The sequence below is a fragment of the Podarcis raffonei genome, chromosome 5 (genome assembly GCF_027172205.1).
Source record: "Podarcis raffonei isolate rPodRaf1 chromosome 5, rPodRaf1.pri, whole genome shotgun sequence".
NCBI classification, from domain to species: Eukaryota; Metazoa; Chordata; class Lepidosauria; order Squamata; family Lacertidae; genus Podarcis; species Podarcis raffonei.
The window spans coordinates 23,913,065-23,932,749 of NC_070606.1; positions in this window are offsets into that span (position 1 = coordinate 23,913,065).

A 19,685-nucleotide genomic window follows, 5' to 3' on the forward strand; every position below is an offset into this window, starting at 1 on the left:
AGGCATAGATTTGATACCAGGGGGCAGGGGAGACCCAGCCTTTGGCAATCAAGGAATGGCTAACAGAAATCATGGTTGTCAAAACATGCTCTTGGGATGCAGCTACTGTCTGCTCAATGTGCAGCATGTAACCAAAGTCTTGGATGCTGAAAATGACAGATTAACTGATTTGGAGGAAAAACTAATTCTGCGTATTATATATTGGAACACACAGTGTAAGTATATAAAAATAGAAAGGACTCTTTTCTGTACTTCTCAATTTGCTTAAAAATACATATATTGAAAAGCAATTCCTATTGTACTGCCAAAATCCAAACAACCAAAAGAGGCCCATAAAGGGCATTTTGAATTTAGATTCAGATTTGTATATTTGTTTTAGTATTTCCATATGGTATGTTCCTGATCTGTTCCATACTATATCCCCCCGCCCACCTGAAAAATATGCCACTTTTAATTGGCTAGTGAAGGTTAGTGAAGGGATGGGGATGAAGTCAGTTTAGCCCTAATTTGCACTTTGTGGAAAAAAATACGTGAACCAAAACACAGCTATCCTTCATTTTGAAAGTGTCAAAAATGTGTATATTAGGAGAAAGGGCACAAAAGAGCTGTATTAGTGAAAATAACTTGAAAAAATGTGTATTATTAAGGGAAATTGATTGCAACACAGATGCATATTTAGCAGAACTGAATACAAAATATGTAAAAATTGGGGAAATGTATAATAAAATGCTGACACTGTTGGGATACTGCCAGGGAGGCAAAGTTCATCATAGCCCCCAAGCCGGCTGCCGGACGATCCATCGACCTCCCATAGACAGGCAGTGTCAGCAATTAGCGACACGAAGCCTCAGAAATAGATTGCCACATTCTTAGGCTGGTGCACACTCTATCAGCAGATAATGCACAGCAGAAGTTGCACGCAAGAGAGCATATTTACAAGTTTATTCAGCGTTGGTCAGAACCTAGAAACCATGACCGCCTGCATCGGTATGCTTAGGCAACAAGGAAGAAACGAAAGCAACAGAAAACATAAACATCCTGTGAACAGGAAATACGCAGACTCTGTGACTCACAAAGCCTGCTCCTTTTTAAGGTGGAACGGAAATATCCCAACAGACACCAGCTAATGTGGAAATGATGCAAGCTGACCCCAAGATTGGGAAAATGAGAAACTGAGAGAAAGCAAAACTGACAGACTTGCCCATCCCTAGAGTAGATCACAATGGACAAAATGACATCTTTGCACTACTGTAAATTCATTCCGTTTCCCCAAACTAGGCCTGTGTTCCCACACTGAAGAAAGGACTTAAATGTTCATTTCATCTCCACCCAGAGGCAAGAGGCAGGCATCTTGCTTGCCACTTTCCCGCTTAGAAAAGGGATACTTATTCTTGTGGGTGATTGATGGCTCAGACAGGCATCTCCCTAAGTTGAGCCATCCGTGAAACGAGTTGCCCTCTGGCGTGGCAAACCGCTGCACTGACTTCTGAGGGGGCTGTTTAAATTGGGCGCAATAAGATGTAGTGCAGGCGGTTCATAAAATTCCTATTAAGAATCAGGCCTGACACTTGGTTAGAATTTAGCTAGCTTGCGAAATCCTATTTGCCACTGTTAAAAACACATTAATTATCAGTGCCCTCTCATGCAAGACTACAGTGCATGTTATATAGCTCCGGAAACACCCCGCGACAATAATTCCAAGCGTTTTTTTCTTGTCCGCTTGGCTGTGGGAGCTGAAACTTTGCTCAGGCGTTGCAAGCAATTTGGACCTTGTAATGCGCCCAGCTCACAGATGAAAACTGACAGCCCCATTCTATGGCCAGATCAAAATGGCCGCCCCTTGAACTGCTACTTAGACCAGTGTAAGTCTGGAATTCATGCCTTACGTTAGGCAGAAGATGCAGAAACAAGACAGAGAGTTAAGTCAGATCACCGAACTGATATAAGGTGAAATCCTTTGCACCCACAAAAACAGTGGGAAAGAATAGTATGACCCAAATTATGTCCTGTAACTTTCCAGGTTAATGGCATTGCAGACAGATTTTTCCCTCCCTCTGGAAGGAATTAACGTGGAATTGAGAACTGAGCTTCCGCTAGATACTAATACATTTCCAGATGTAGCTTTTACCTTATGTGCAAGATCAGACATAACAAGAAAATTATCAGGTAAGGAAACATCAGGAAAATTGAAAAAAGTGTTGTCTGAATGCAGCCTCTCATCTTCTTCCTTTCTTTCTCAGGAGGTGCTCTGAGTGAACAATTCAGCTCACCCAGAACTGTGCTAGCTGGATCTTTGTCCTTGAGTGCTGCAATCCACTCTGCTTTTACAAGGCAGATACAACACTCCCCTGCTCTATTTCCCACTACAAAAAAACAAAAAACAAAAACCTTTGAAGGCCATCTTTGAAACATATTCTTTTGACAGGAGCAGCCAAAGCAGAACATGCCTTGTTTTCCCCAGCTGCCCCTAAAGAGCTAGCTAGGATGGGAGGCGCTTCCTTTACACATAAGACCCCATTTATTTGCACTATACATTTAAAGCGGTATCATGCCACTTTAAAGAAGGATCAATTGTTTAACCACTCTGAGAATTGTAGCTCTGTAGGGGATATAGGGCTCTTCTAACAATTCTCAGCAACCTTAACAAGGTATAGCCCTGTGGCTCTCTGTGGGAAGCCATGACTATTTAAAGTGGTATGATACTGCGTTAAATGTCTCAAGTGGATGGGGCCTAAGGCATGCTATCCATTTTATTTATACTGACCCTAGGGCTGCTTGGGGTTTTTATAGGTTTCTGTTGCCTCACTGGATTCTTTCCTTTAGTACCTTAAAAAGGCACTATTATTATTATTATTATTATTATTATTATTATTATTATTATTATTGCCTCTCATACAATAGACATTTAGTAGTGCCTCAGAAATGTATTGTCTCTCTCTCTCTTCCAAATTCCAGAATTCACCATTAAATGCCAATTTTGGACGTGTTGATGTCACAATAATTAGGTGAGCTTTTATTTATTTTAATGTGTGCTGGCTCAAGAGCTAAATTTGAAATACTGCAGTTTCATTGTGATCATTTTGTAATTAGAGAGTGCTGTGTCAGTGCGACTAGCATTGTCTTCAGATCTCTCGATCTCTCTCTCTCTTTAAATGCTTGCCTTCCTGATTGTCATCACTTTCCCTGAGCTGACAAAAAAATCTACCTCATGCTATGCTCCAGGAGAGCAGCATGGAGGGAAGTGCAGTAAAAATTAGTCATTTCCTTTATTTTTGGAATATTTTTAAAGATCTATCACAGAATGGAAAGACGTAAGAAATCATCAACACAGTATAGCGGCAACTCTTAATATAATTTTAATCAGGACGGTGCTTTAAGTAGCCAATTTAATCACTGTCATCATCAACATCATCAGAGTGATTGAAACCATCATTACATTGCCTGTTGATTATCTGGAGGTGCTTCTTCCTGCTCCATACAAGTTGTTCATTAGAAAAGTGTCAGACAGGGCGGGAGAAAGTGGCTTACTAGGGCAGCAGGGCATGCCAGGGTCAGTCCTTGCAAGAATAAGAGTGAAGCTGCATACACACAGAGACTGTATCTATATAGTGTATCTATCTTGATCTATATATCCATAGTGTGTGTGTGTGTGTGTGAGAGAGAGAGAGAGAGAGAGAGAGAGAGAATGATTATATATATATATATATATATATATATATATATATATATATATATAAAAATACAGATCTTACATCTTTTGCAAAGTTATTTGTTTGCTTCCTATGAATTTGGCCATCTCAAAATATTCTAACCAAAAGTTGCATGATGGTTCCTGAAATGCTGGAGCAGGTTTTTGTCTATGTTTGGATACAGTTAGGTGCCCTTTTGAATCAAGATGACGGACTGATTTTTATTTTTTTTCCAAAACCGTGTTGATTTTAACCACCGTTTTCAAAACTGCACCGATGTTGCCGGTGTTGATAAATTTAAAATCGAAATATCAACAATTGATTATTTCTATTTTTACAGTGTGTGTGTGTGTATGTGTGTGTGCATGTGTGCGTGCCAAATGCCTGTTTTGCTCCAGGCGCCCAAATGTATAATGTACAATGACAATAAGGATTTTTGTTTTACACCAACTTTCCACCTAACGCCCATGGTGGTTTATGGCAAATCTGACAAAAATATTGCCTTAGTACAAAACTCAATGGCATAAACCATTAACCCACTATGCCTGCTTTTATAGAATAAACAATTCGTGGCATGACAAAAATACATAATAATCGGGATATGAAACAAGGTACAATGAACCCATTTATCACAATATAGCGACAAAGAAAATCAATCACATAAGAAATCATTGCATTAACAGTTCTGTCCTAACCTCTTGGGAGGGGGCACCTTTCTGGCTGCAGTCAGACTGTTCCAGTCCTTCCAGGTCAGGTGAAAATGGGCCAGACAAGGCACAGGAAACAAGGTATGGGATGCCATTTCTCTGCTCCATTCCAGCAACGTCTACACTGCTTGTTTGCAGCAGAACCATACTTGTGGGCATAATAATAATCTGAGTGGTACCAAAAAAAAAAAAAAGGTCTATATTTGTCATAATTTTTCCAGTCCTGGCTTTGCTATAAATTGTGTGCATACCCCACCCCACCCCCAGAAGAAACCTACCATTCACAGAGGGTGTCATTCCAGACAGCAATTGCAAGATGGCTGAGACTTCACGCAACAAAGAACACCCATCTCTCCCCCCCCCCAGCTGACCCCTGTACATTGTCCTTGGAACTAGCATTGCTTCCTCATGGAGTGTCAGTCTCAGGGCAATCTAGTCCCATTTTTAAAACACACGTCAGCTATGCTAGGTTTCTGAGTGCATGGCCAGGAGGGGGAAATGGAAAAGCCATGAGGCTCTCACATAGGTTATTATAAGTACTGCCATCTTCCTGGAAGTCCAATGACTTTTGGGCCCTCCACCTTTGTTTGCAGGGGAGGGGGGGGGGAGATTCAACAAAAGTGGACGGGACCTTTATGTACTTCCAAGGGAACACGGCAGGAAAGGTGATATAAAAGGCATCTGGTTGGCTCCTAGAAGAAAAGAATGCTGGACCTGATGGGCTTTTCACCTGGTCCAGCAGAACTCTTCAGATATTCGCAAGTGTCCTTCTGGATGAGCTACTGAGAAAGTTTATGGTAACTGTTTAGGGGAGCTGCAAAGAGAAAAACAGGGATCTGGCAGTTGTTTCTCCAGTTAGACCTCTGCTCACCACTCTTCTGTCCAGAAGGTGGCAACATCTACTGCTTGTTTGGTTATCTTAGGGTAGAACTCATCCCAGTGGTAATACTGGAACAACCAGACACCCATTGCATAAGTTGGCCAAATGACTGCCTTGGAGTGAACGGGAAAGAAGATGGTTAAGGACTCCAAAGTCCCCTAGTGATGTCAAGGTAGGGGCTGGACCCAAACCAGCTTGAGTGCCTTCAGAAGGAAGGAGAAAAGGTAACAAAAGGGCAAGGGAAGTGAGGGGGGAGAGGCAATAAGTAGAGGCAAGACAGTCAAGGGATAAAAGAAAGGGAAGTCGAACAATGATACATGGGAACAAGGGAATTTTGGAACTGGCACTCATTTGTCGACTCAACTCCTCCCCAGATTTCTGGTCATATTTTCCATACACATTCCCACTATTTTGGTAGGCACATTTCTGCACATGCATCTTGGGCCTGTATAATATCTTTCTCAGTTGCAACATAATATTTAAGAGGCAGCAATATTGTTGCCAGAGAATGGAGTCGGGAAGATAAGTGCACATTTAACAGACCAGAATATAACTCACAAGCTCACTCGCTCTGTCAGGGCAAAGGGGGGGAGACCGACAGAGGGGTGGTGGGGAGAAAGTGCCTTTGGCACCCATTATGGAGAGTTCATAAAAGAAATCTTTCATTTTGAACATTGTGCTGAATTTTGCGCACTAAATGAAATTAGTGGAGACTCAGTGTGGGAGTTAAAGATTCAATAATATGTTGGCAGAGGTATCAAGTCTCCCCCACCAGGCAAGATACACGCACAGGTCACCACCTACACTTACTGAGCTACTCGTCTGTATCTAAGAATAAATGTTCTCATTAGCGGGTACAAGAAATATTGCAACGCCAGCTATTGGCCTGAGAAGACGGGTAAAGAAATCCCCCCCCCCGAGTTTCCAATCGAATCAGTGTAGCATTTCACAATCCTGGTTACATCACACCTTGAAAAGGGGAAAAATTGCCGTTGCTACAGTGCCATCATAATGCCGCAGATGTCCCAAAACCCACTCGTTTTTAGTGGGCTTATTCAGATGTGTATTGCCCCCACAACTTGCTTCTGAATGCCCAGGGAGAGCGCTGCTGCACCCAGGTCCAGCTTGCTTGCTTCCCATTGGTTGGTCACCCTGAGAGCAGGATGCTGACTTAGATGGGTCTGATCCAGCAGGCCCTTCTTACGTTCTGAGGTTGTGTCGGTAGACATTATCAGCAATGCCAAAACAAACCCCTTTCCAGCAATGTTTCAACATTCCACATGGAAATATTCACATTCTCCTTTAAATTGCCCTTCTTTCCAGTTGTCCTTGTGCCCTCAATAATGCCATCACAGAATCAGATCATAGCTGTCAACTTTTCCCTTTTCTTGTGAGGAATCCTATTTGGAATAAGGGAATTTCCCTTTAAAAAAGGGAAACGTTGACAGCTATGAATCAGATTTGTTTGGTTATTGGTATTGTGACATTCCATTCAGTAAGTTTTGTTGGGTTGAACCACCTTTTTCATTTCTGTCAAGCTCTTCATTCCCTTGGAGCAATTTCTCTGGGGATGCAGAATGATGGTGGCAGGATCTAGAACCAACCATGAATGGAGCCAAAGGGTTATAGTCAACTAAATCATATTCAGGGTACATTCACTGGAATTAAAACTTAGGCATGGGTTAACCAGGAACGGGGGTGGCGCTGTGGTCTAAATCACTGAGCCTCTTGGGCTTGCCAATCAGAAGGTCGGCAGTTCGAATCCCTGCAACAGAGTAAGTGCCCATTTCTCCATCCCAGCTCCTGCCAATATAGCAGTTCAAAAGCATACCAGTGCAAGGAAATAGTTACAGCTGTGGCAGGAAGGTAAACAGCGTTTCCGTGTGCTCTGGTTTCTGTCACAGTGTTCCATTGCACCAGAAGCAGTTTAGTCATGCTGGCCACATGACCCAGAAAACTATCTGTGGACAAATGCCAGCTCCCTCGGCCTGAAAGCGAGATGAGTGCTGCACTCCATAGTCGCCTTTCACTGGACTTAACCATCTAGGGGTCCTTTACCTTTTACCTTTTTACTGCCAGCTTCAAGGAGATTGATGGCTTCAGAATGCAATATATCCCCTCCTACTTGAAAGAGAGGGACTCCAATAGCAACCTTGTACTGCTTGGCTGAATGTTGTGGCCTCCTGGTGATGCAGCCTGCTTGAAGGAGGCAGACTGGGCATTGTGACTTCATGATTATGATTACTGCTTTAGGGGGAGGGACTAGCCATTGTGATCTCATTCTGACACTGCTTGACTGAAGGGCAGAGACTGGACATGGTGACATCATGCTGATGCTGCCAGCTCCAAGGAATGGCTATTGTGATCTTATGCTGATGTTCCCCTTCAGTTGTTGTAGCCTGCCTCTCCAAAACCAGCCAAAAATGTTAGGGAATCATGGAATAGTTTGGGCTCAGTTTGATGGGAAAAGATAATCCTAACTCATATGAAACTGCTGTGTCATTGGGATGCCAGACAATGACTGCCTCTGCCCACTGTTACTGCCAGCTTAAGGGACGCGGGTGGCACTGTGGTCTAAACCACTGAGCCTCTTGGGCTTGCCAATCAGAAGGTCGGCAGTTCGAATCCCCACGATGGGGTGAGCTCCTGTGGCTCCTGCCAGCCTAGCAGTTTGAAAGCACGCCAGCGCAAGTAGATAAGTAGGCACCGTTGCAGCGGGAAGGTAAATGGCATTTCCGTGCGCTCTGATTTCCGTCACAGTGTCCCGCTGTGCCAGAAGTGATTTAGTCATGCTAGCCACATGACTCAGAAAGCTGTTTGTGGACAAACGTCCTCTTCCAATACTTGCATCAAAACACATCTGTCCTTCAAAATCTGAACTGCTCCAAATTTTATGATGCATTCTCCTCCTACAAAGATGGCATACATTAGGAGAGAGTGTGCACAAATATGTCTGTGAGCAACAATAATGTTTGACAATGTGTTTTATTAGGGGAAATTGCTAGCAAAAATGCATTAATTAGTGTGCATGAAAACCCAGACTTTTTTTTTTTGCAGACTTTTAAAAAATGTGCAAACTGATGCGGAAATCGCTTTAACTGAACTGAAGATGGGGAAAACAAGAGACTGAGAGAGCTATCAAAACTGACATTCTTCGACCCCTATCAGGAGTGAGATATAAATGTCAGAATGAAGATTTTTACTGGAGACAACCACCAGGAAATAAGGACAGCTGGTGTGTAATCATGGAGTCTGGTTCTGCTTCTTAAGTTCACTATCTGAAGAGCCTCCGTTCTCTCTCATTATTGCAAATGAGAAATGTGCAGCATGATCCTCTGTAAATTTCAGAGTTCACCTGGACTTACTCTCAGAGCTGAAAGAGCCAGAGATGTCATGTTGGAGCTTCACGTTTGGAGCCCAAGGTAATGTTCTTTGTGTAAAAGAAGTTGTGGGGATTCCCAATTTTGTCTGGGGCTAGCTCCCATGCTGGAGAAAGGATTAGATCTCCCTCTCTGCAGATTCTGTTCAAATTGTGGCCTCCGCAGCTGCTTGTGCGCTCTCTCTCTCTCTCTCTCTCTCTCTCTCTCTCCTCTCACACATACAACACATTTACACCAGGAGCTTCAAATGCGCAGCTCCAACAAAACATGGGATGGCCGGAATTGTGTTTAGAATTGCAGCCTAAGCTTACCATTCAGGCAGCAGTTGTGGAAACAGTTACTCATGCCCTGAAGTCTTTATGAAGACGTCAATGACATCAGGAGACAGATGCATGAAAAAGAGGCATGAGGAACCACCTGTAACTGATAGTAGAACTATCCCCCTAAGTTTCACAGCCACCATTGTCTTGACTTCACAGATTCCTTCAATTCTTTGTGAACTCTACCTGAACTTTTGTCTGTTGTTGTCAGGAATACCTGGAGTATTATGAGGGACTTTCTAACAGCTTTATTGTGCTCTTCAGTTGGGAATAAACATTTTCCAGTATTTTCTCAATGTATGTTCTTGTTCTCTTATTCTATATGTTAGGTGGATGTTAGGGGATGTCATTTCAGATTTAGGAGAAAAGGGACAAAGTCTCTTAATGAGGTTTTATATATTGAAGCTTAGCGCTCCAGTCCTAAATCCACATACCTGGGAAGAGTATGGGCAAACTGATGAATTTCGATCTTCCCGTTTCTCATTTCTCCAAGCTTAAACTCAGTTCTACACATTTCCACAGCAGCTTGTGAGTTTTAAAAACACCATCATGAAAATTTGTCAGCATTTTAATTATTTTCCCCCAATATCCACATTTATATGCAACTTTGCCTAATATTTCTTTGTAAAAACAAATCCCCTCTTATATTGCATTTCTTGTATGTTATTTTTACTGATATGTGCATAGTAGTGCACAATGTACCTTAATGTAGGTATTTTTGCAAACATGGCTGGAGAACTGCAATGCAAAATTCAGAGAAGTGCAATTTTTTGACTGGCAGCTCTGTTTTGATTTGTGCATTGTTTTGGAAACAGAAAGTTTGCCTTTGTATATGAACGAAATTGAACTTCTCCCGATCCCTACCTGGGAATATGCCCCACTGAGCTCAATGGAGTTTATTTCTGAACAGACGTGAGGAGCATTACTGTACTAACACTCAGTGGTAGGCCGTTGTGGCATTACTGTATGTATCCTGACAACCACCCAGATGTTGGAGGGCAAACGTCTACAGAAAGCTGCCCGCTCTCCTTGTGTTCGCTCCCTGAGGAAGTTCAAAACCTACTTGGGCAGTGTGTCCCCACTTTCACGCGTCTTGGAAGGGAAGCAAACACCTAGCAAGGGCTCCAGTTCCTGCCTCATTCAGTGTAAGCTTTCTATACTATCCAGCAAAGGGGATTTGAAGTTCACATAAAAAGCGGAGTGTTTTTAAAAAGCAATTAAAATAATTAAAGGCAATTTCAAAATGTTAGTAGCAGTGAATGCTGATACACACACACACATCCACACACGAGGCATCAGTCCTATGCCCAGGTTGCAATTAGTGAAGCTTATTGTCAAAGAGAAAATGCATTTTATTTGAAACAGCGAGAAGAATGTATTAAGGGGAATGCATAAATTGGATTACCACTCAGCTGTTGTGCTAAGGGAAAAACAGATGGCACTCATTCTGTCCATGTAACACAATTATTAAGGACTTTAATGGGCAGCCATATAAGTTTTAATAATTTTTTAATGAAATTTATAAGGCAGTATACCCATCAGAACTAAAATTTTCAGACAAGAAGACAGATCTATTCAATCAAAAGATTTTGCATTGCTTTTTAATCACCACAGAAAGCTGCAATTACAAGAAAATAATGTCTTTCTAAAAATGAAAAGATAATTCTCTTCGTCGGTCTTTCCCACTCTTCCTTCACAAGAAATACTCAACCCCATTAAGGCCCTAAATTCTAAGGAGCTTCTAAAAGAAGATGGATTCTCACTAAAACATTATGCATATTTTATGGCACTATTAACTTCCTCTTTAAGCTCTTTCACAGCAAGCTTTTTCTTTCTATAGAATATGCTGAATTTGAAAGAAGGAGAAAAAAAACCTTAAAAACCCAAACAACCTTTTTCCCCCTCATTACACAAATTGCAAAACAGTTTCGTGATTTATAGAACATGATGATAAGAGTTGGCAGCTGATACCAGTTCTTGGGCAAGAAATGAATATATAACACCTAGAGTGTGTACCCACATTTGCACATTTAATGCTTGATGCCTGCAGCATGCAGTGGTGGAGACTGTAACCATGGGTAAATCCTTCATCACAGATTTAACAAGTCAGAAATGGCCGAGTACCTGACGTCTCCTCAAATGCTAGCTTTGAATGGAGTCAACCCTATACATGGCTCCAATTTAAGCCCTGTTTCTACGCATGGGGACACGGGTGGCACTGTGGGTTAAACCACAGGGCTTAGGACTTGCCAATCAGAAGGTCGGCGGTTCGAATCTGCGCAATGGGGCGAGCTCCCATTGCTTGGTCCCTGCTCCTGCCAACCTAGCAGTTTGAAAGCACATCAAAGTGCAGGTAGATAAATAGGTACCACTCCAGCGGGAAGGTAAACGGCGTTTCCGTGCGCTGCTCTGGTTTGCCAGAAGCGGCTTAGTCATGCTGGCCACATGACCCGGAAGCTGTACACTGGCTCCCTCGGCCAATAAAGCGAGATGAGCGCTGCAACCCCTGAGTCAGCCACGACTGGACCTAATGGTCAGGGGTCCCTTTACCTTTACCTTTCTATGCATGCCCTCCCGCAAGGTCGCCAGGCACACCTTCAAACCTTCACAGGTTTTGTTTGCAGGTCAAAAGGGGGCTTGCATGTTGGCCTTGCAAGCCGCATTCCACCTCATCAGGTTAGTGCGAGGATGCTTGCATTCTGGGCAGAGCACACATAGGGACTTTCAGGGGTAGGGCAAACACAGGCTCAGCAGTTGATCACGCCATGGGGTGTTGACGCTCACCTGACTTCCAGTTGGTCGTGCTGCTGCTGCTGCTGACTAGGATAGGGAAGTCAGCAAGGTGGAAACACACCTGCAGAACCAATCTTGTGCTCCTGCTGGTGTTTTTATGACACTGAGCTTGCCGCCACCACTTCTCTACCTCCTGGCAAGCAGCAGCAACACAGCCAATCAGAGGTCAGGTGAGTGATGCTGCCTTAATATGCCATCTGTGCACACACTACCCCACAACACACTTTCTCGCTTGTGTGTCCAGGCTGAATGTCTGAAATTTTGATGTTGCAGTGATTAAGGGGCATGTCTGTCTGTCTGTCTGTCTGTCTGTCTGTCTGTCTGTCTGTCTGTCTGTCTATCTATCTATCTATCTATCTATCTATCTATCTAATCTTGCAGTGCAAATAGGAATGTGGTGGAATGTGGCAATGCCAGAGCAGTGTGAAACACAACAGGCAGTCTCATCTGCGGGTAGGTGCTTTCAACTTACAGGAAACCTCTAATTTATTTCTCACGGCACACTTGCTGTTCTCTTTCAGCACATAGTTTAAGAATCACTGCTTTAGAAGATCTCGGTTTTCGATAGCTCTAGCTATTTCGTGCAAGTCACCGAGACTTTAAAAAGTTTAAGGTCTCTTGCTTGAGGCTCGGGGGCACTCACCAAACTTGGCTGGCAGAGCAAACTTCTCTGCAAATCTTCAGCTAATAATGAGTTTACTTTGTAGGCACTGCTGCAGCTGAGAAACTGTTTTGTTCCTGTAGGGCAGGTTGTAAGGAGAAAGCACACAGGGAGTGGGGGGATACAGAGATTCATTAGCAAGTATTTTCAGTGTGTTATCTCTCTGAGCTGTAGTGATCCTATTATCTGGCTATGATTATTCCTATACCTCTTCTAAAGACAAAGACAGAGGAGATGTACAATGGGGTTTTAATTGGCCGTAACCTTACGTGAAGAGTCTTAGGAACATAGATTGGCAAAATCTGCCTTTAATGTGAATCAGAATTAGGTCTAAATACCTAATGCTTCTCAGGGCTGCATTAGGTAGGGTGAAGTGGCAGACTTCAGGGTTCAAATAAAGCAAATGTTCATTTATTGCTTTACAAGTGGGCCATACAAGAAAATGCTGCTTTGTGACGTGCTCCTCCTCCAGGTGCCAGCCATGCCTTCCTCCCAGAATACTCCACTCCATTTTCTCTTCTGCCTCCCAATTTTCCGTCCCACAACAGTAAATCAGAATTGGGTACCTACTGAACATAAACATTCCATATTGGCTATTTGGGTATTTTCCTTCTTTAGGGGGTTTTCCTCCCTAAGATGCTCTCCCCCCCACAAGTTCTTCAAAGCTTGGGATTCTCCCAACATACTGCTATCTCCCCCTTGTGCATGGATGGTACAATTGGTATATAGCACATTTTCAAGGATCCAAGCTTGGGCTTATTGGGGTCAGGAGAACTCTGGGCTGCCCTGGAGCTGCTAACAGAGACTGGGTTGGAAAGCTGCAGAGGTCTGTTTTACTGGTGTATTCCCCACTAAGGTCGAATCCTGCAGGCTCACAAGTGTCTTCCCCATTCACTTGCAAAGCAGCAGCCAGCAGACTGAACCCTCTTTCTCTTAGTGAGGTGCAGGGTGAAGGAGATGCAGCTGCATTTAAATTAGCTGCACCCCTAAATTGATTTGGGGCAAGATCAGGGGGGCTGTGCACAGCCTTAGCTTTTATACTACTGCTTTACTGTTTTGCTGTTGTATATTTGTTCTAATGAGACTGTTAACTGCTTTCTGCTGTATATCACTTAGATACATTCATATTTTTTAAAAAAATAAACAAACAAGCCAAGTGGTCAGACTGAGTCAGACAACTGGTGAATTTAGTTCAGTATTGTCTGTACTGACTTCCAGTCCCTTATAAAATGTGCTGGAAAGGGGGGGGGCGTTATTGGGTTGTTTTTGTTTTTATTATGTATTTTTTGTTTCTATATTGTGGTTTTATGTTCCTAATGCCCTGAGACCTGTTGGTAAAGGGTGGTACACAAATAATATCATCATCATCATCATCTCTCCAAAGTTTCAAGCAGGGTTCTTTCCTAGCCTACTTGCAGATGCTGGGCATTGAAACTCTTCTGCATGCAAAGCAGATACTCTATACCACTGAGCAATGGTTTGAGATGTGAAAGTGTGAAAAAAAACACACACCAAAAAATGGGTGGTAAAGGTAAAGGTACCCCTGCCTGCATGGGCCAGTCGTGTCCGACTCTAGGGTTGCGCAGTCATCTCGCTCAAGAGGCCGTGAGCCGGCGCCGCCCAAAGACGGGTCACGTGGACAGCGTGATGAAGCTGCAGCTGGCGAGCCAGCACCAGCGCAGCACACAGAAACACCGTTTACCTTCCCGCTATAAAGCGGTACCCATTTATCTACTTGCACTTAAGGGTGCTTTCAAACTGCTAGGTGGGCAGGAGCTTGGACCGAACGACGGGAGCTCACCCCGCCGCGGGGATTCGAACCGCCGACCATACGATCGGCAAGTCCTAGGCACTGAGGTTTTACCCACAGCGCCACCCGCGTCCCTTAAAAAATGGGTGGGGGAGGGCAATTCCCAGTGTTTCTCCCTCCTGAGGCCTTCACATCTCAAGCTATGGCCCTTCCCATCTTGGCAAACTAAGGGCCAGCACAGATGTGAGCAGACAAAGCAAACAACAAAGTATTTCCTTCCCAGTGGTGTTAAAATGGTGCCACTCTCAAAATAACTACAATTGAATCAGTCCAATACCTCTGGTTTCAAACTTAATTCATTCCGGAGGTCCGTTCTTAATCTGAAACTGTTCTTAACCTGAGGTACCACTTTAGCTAATGGGGCCTCCCGCTGCTGCCGTGCAATTTCTGTTCTCACGCTGAGGTAAAGTTCTTAACCCAAGGTACTACTTCTGGGTTAGCGGAGTCTGTAACCCGAGGTGTTTGTAACCCAAGGTACCACTGTACAATGATGACAAGTTGACTTTATTTCCCTTTCTGTCCCAAACCTGTGCTGTGATGGAATGAATGAGCACAGGGTTAACTTGTTTAAGTATTTTCTCCACCAAAAGCTTGTCTCTCTCTTGGGACTCTTTGCTGTGCTTCGGTTCCAAGTATGAACACACACACACATCATTCCTCTTCACCCATGGGGCAGGGGAAATAGCATGAGGTTATCTAGGCTTGTATTGATCGGACAGCGCTATGCTGCTTATTGATGAAATCTTACCATCAGCCTGACACCCAGATCATGAGATGCTCTGGTGAACTTAGACAGATAGCCTTCTGATGGGTGCCTGCACAGGGCTTGCAAAAGGGATTATCCTCGCAAAACCCAGACCAGCTCTGATCTGACTTGAACTTTACTAGAGGGTAGTATGAAACATTAACTAGACTGAGCACAAGAATAAATTCCCTCATGGTTGACGAAGAGACTGGGAGAGAATTTCTTCTTCTTCTCTCACATTAAACTTTCTGAAAAGATGCACCTTTTTTTGGTGGTGGGGTGGGGGAACGTAAGAATTCACAAAATCACTCTTATATAATGTGGCCTTATCCATGATTAATATGCAACAGCAAAAAATAAAAAGAGAAGATATTATTTAATAGCCACCCCTTCTTGTATTGTCAATTTAGGCATGCAGGTATATCATCAGAACTCATTAAGTAGAATACAGGATGCTGACTCATGCTGAGTCATTACACTGGTTTTGCTAGAACAGTATTAGCTATGCTGACAGACAAGAGCTTTCCAGAGTTCTAGAAAGGAATCTCTCTGCCCCATCTTGAGATGCCTAGGGTTGAATTTGAGATGTTGCATGCAAAGCATGCACTGTCCTACTTGAGCTATACATCCTCCCTTAAGTGGCTTCTTAGCACCTGATGACTCAACTGAATGTGTGCTCTGACTCCACTAACAAAAATTTCTGTGCAGGGATTGGAGGTTATAGGAAAGTTCTATACATTATGTATCGGTCTATGATATCCGTTTAACATGCAAACGACCGCTCGGTGCCAGTTCTTAACTATGTGCGAACCAACCCTCGATGACTCATAGCTGCATGTGTGAACTGATTCCCTTAAACAGCATTTTAAAAGTCAGCGATGTTGTGAGTACATCAGTGGGGTTTGATCTGTAGCAATTCATTGGGAGGACTCGAACCAATGGCTTCAAGATTCCGAATAAACATTTGGAAAAGGTTTCTGACACTAAGAGCTGTTCAGCAGTGGAACAGACTACCATGAGAGGTGGTGAACTCTCCTTCCTTGGAGGTTTTTAAACAGATGTTGGATGGCCATCTGTTTCGGATGCTTTAGTTGAAATTCCTGCGTTGAAGGGGGCTGGACTAGATGACTTTTGAGGGCCCTTCCAACTCTATGATTCTATGATTGTAATCCGGGCAAATATTGACCCAGATTGGATCAATGATCCACTTCAGAATCTGCAGTTCAGTAGATTCTGTTGTAAAATGGTCTGAGGATTGTGCACTTCCTCTGAGCCAACAAAGTTTTCCTTTTAAACCTATATCTGAAGAAGCGTCTCCACCCCCTTTTAAACCTATATCTGAAGGAGCGTCTCCACCTCCTTTTAAACCTCTATCTGAAGGAGCGTCTCCACCCCCATCGTTCTACCCGGACACTGAGGTCCAGTGCCGAGGGCCTTCTGGCGGTTCCCTCACTGCAAGAAGCCAAGTTACAGGGAACCAGGCAGAGGGCCTTCTCGGTAGTGGCACCCACCCTGTGGAACGCCCTCCCACAAAACAACTACCAGACTTTTAGAAGACACCTGAAGGCAGCCCTGTTTAGGGAAGCTTTTAATGTTTGATGCATTACTGTATTTTAATATTTTGTTAGAAGCTGCCCAGAGTGGCTGGGGAAGCCCAGCCAGATGGGTGGGGTATAAATAAATATTATTATTATTATTATTATTATTATTATTATTATTATTATTATGTGTCTCCATTCTCCCCACAGAGCTCCTTGCTGCCATGTGCCTAGATTGAACATAGAGCAAGTCCCCCTGGGATCAACAAAGCTTGGTGATAATGCATTGCTCCCTGGGGGAATTTGACAGAAGAAACATGGCTGTCCCCTCATAAACACTGCTAAATAGGCACCATCAGCATAATTTTGTATAACTCCTGACTTGGTTTATTTATTTGGCACCCATAAGTGACATTCTGTTTCTGTTTTTAAAACAGTTACGTAAGTTGTGAATGATTGTTTCACTGTACTGGTAACTCCATTTGCTTGCTTATTGCAACCTTGGCTAGGCATGATGATTGTGGCTAGATGTAGATAGCATCACAAAATCACAGGCTATTATATTAGAGCAAGAACATTAATACACCCAGTCCCTAGGCTGCCTTCATTTCCATATAAATGCAGAGCATTATGGTCGGCTGTACACCTTGAACACATGCAAAAAATGAATAGGAAAGCCATTTTCCCATCAGTTATTTTTCTATTTTGATTTAGTAACTTAACTTAACAGTCTTCTTTGTGAAATGATCAATGGTCCACCATGTCACCTTGCTGCGTACAAGGGAACTGCAAATCCTCAGCAATTTGGGTGGGGGGGTTTTGGGTTTTGTTTTTGTTTCCCACAATTTGATTACATGTACAAGACCTCAGGCTAAATGGAAAATCCAAAAGTCTAAAAGCTTTAGAAGCAGGTGAGAGGAGCTAGGAAAGACTGCTGAAATAATGCAGAAGATGATCTGACATAACAACATTTAGCTTTGTGTGGGTTCCATCCATTCCCCTAATAAAGTAGCTTGTGTGTATATAAATATAATAATAATAATAATAATAATAATAATAATAATAATAATATTATTTATCGAAAGCACATCAAAGTGCAAGTCGATAAATAGGTACTGCTCCGGCGGGAAGGTAAACGGCATTTCCGTACGCTGCTCTGGTTCGCCAGAAGCGGCTTAGTCATGCTGGCCACATGACCCAGAAGCTGTATGCCGGCTCCCTCGGCCAATAAAGCGAGATGAGCGCCGCAACCCCAGAGTCATCCACGACTGGACAGGGGTCCCTTTACCTTTATTTATATCCTGCCCATCTGCTTTTTTTTTTTTTAATTAAATATTTATTAGCATTTTCAAATAACACACAACAAACAAAAACAAAAAATAAACAAAACAAAAAACACAAAAATACATAACATTCAAAACTAAACAAAAAAAAATAGAAAAAACACATAAAGTTTCTAATACTTATTCTTAACCTTATTTCTCAGACTTCCTCACACCTCCCCTTCTTGTATTCCAATTTAAATTGTCAGTTCAGCAAGTCCTTAACTTATTTCTTTACCTTAGCTTAAACATTTGTTCCAACATACTATTGCTTTACTTTACTTCTTTTTTCCATTTCTTCAATTTATTTTTAACAGCCTTATTTTCAATTAATTTAAAAAGAAAAGAAACCAATTTTACCTTATTAAAATTACACATCAATACTTATACCTCATTGATTATTCTTAAACCTTTTTCCTAAAGTCGACCAAAATTTCCCTTCCACGATTTACCCAATTTCCTTACCACTAACAAAAAATATAAAAAGCAAATTATCCTTATGTACCCTTTGGATTCCCAACCTCCACCCACCCTTTTCCCGGTTCCAGTCCCCAACCAATATCCATCAGTCTTTATATTATTTATTTAGCCTGGAGATCTCACATCCGAGGCCCTTATATCTCTCTCAGTTCCTTTCTGCCGGTCTCTTTGATAGTCCTTGATGTTAAACCCCAAGTCTCGGAGGGGCTCCGGCCCAACAGAATCCATGTCGCTTCCAGCCAGTCCTCCATACTTAAAGGCAAAGCCTATGGGGTGCTCCAACTCTTGTTTCAAATTTCTTTCAAATCCAGATGTCCCCAAAGCTCCAGCTTTCACCAACAAATTTGTAATCCTCAGGTCTTCAGATCTCCTCCAAAAGGGATCTCTCCATTTTCCAGACTCCCATTCAGACCAGGCTTTCCACATCCACTTTTTATTATCCTTTTTTATCATCATGTCAGGCCTCATATTGTAACTCTCCTTTGACTCCTGCAAATCTCCTGCTCCTCCTTCATTTTCTTCAAAAACAACATATTGCTCCATCGTATCTACACTTTCAGTTTCATTTATTTGTTCAGTTAAATGGGCTTCCTGTTTCAAGTCCTTATCAGGCTCAAAACTGTTGTTTACTGTCCAGTGTAGTAGTGATACCTTTGTAGACAAAGCATTGTACTCATCTTGCAAGTTTCCCAAGAGAACGAGTGCTCTGTCCAATTCTGCTTGGATTTTACATACTCCAGCCATTTTTGTGATGTAATGTCCCTATTACCCCTCTAGGGGGATTTTAGTTCCTTGTTGTTCCTTTCAGCTCAAAACCAAAAGTCCAGTTATTTTGTATCAGCCCTCCTTATTTTCAACAAGTTATACCAAGTAAACCAGCAAAAACAGCAGAAACAATGTTCTCTTTTTCCAGCTGACAACTAGCTGACTAGCAGCTCACTTGACAGCTGTCAAAATCTTCAATGCAACAGGCTTTCTCATAGGACGTTCCCGGGTCTCGGGGGGGAGTGAAATTTCAGCTCCCAAAATTCTTTTTATCCTCCAGTAAGTCTTCTTATAGTATCAAAACCGTGAAGTCAGGATCTTTCATTAAAAAACAAAAAACAGATTCTCTCGACCTTAGCTGCCCAGTCCTTTGCTTTAGATTGTTTACAAAGAGGGGGGGGGTGAACTTCCTTTTTAGCCCCTTCCCGCTCGTTCCAAATCCAAAATTAAAAATTTTAAAAGTTCCAATCTCCGTATTACTCACGGGTTTATATTTTAGAGTCCAATCGGTCTTGGAAGAAGTTGGCGCTCTCTGTCAATGGCTTGCGGCTTCACTCCGTAGGCGAGGGAGTACTCTCAGCACCACGCCTCACCC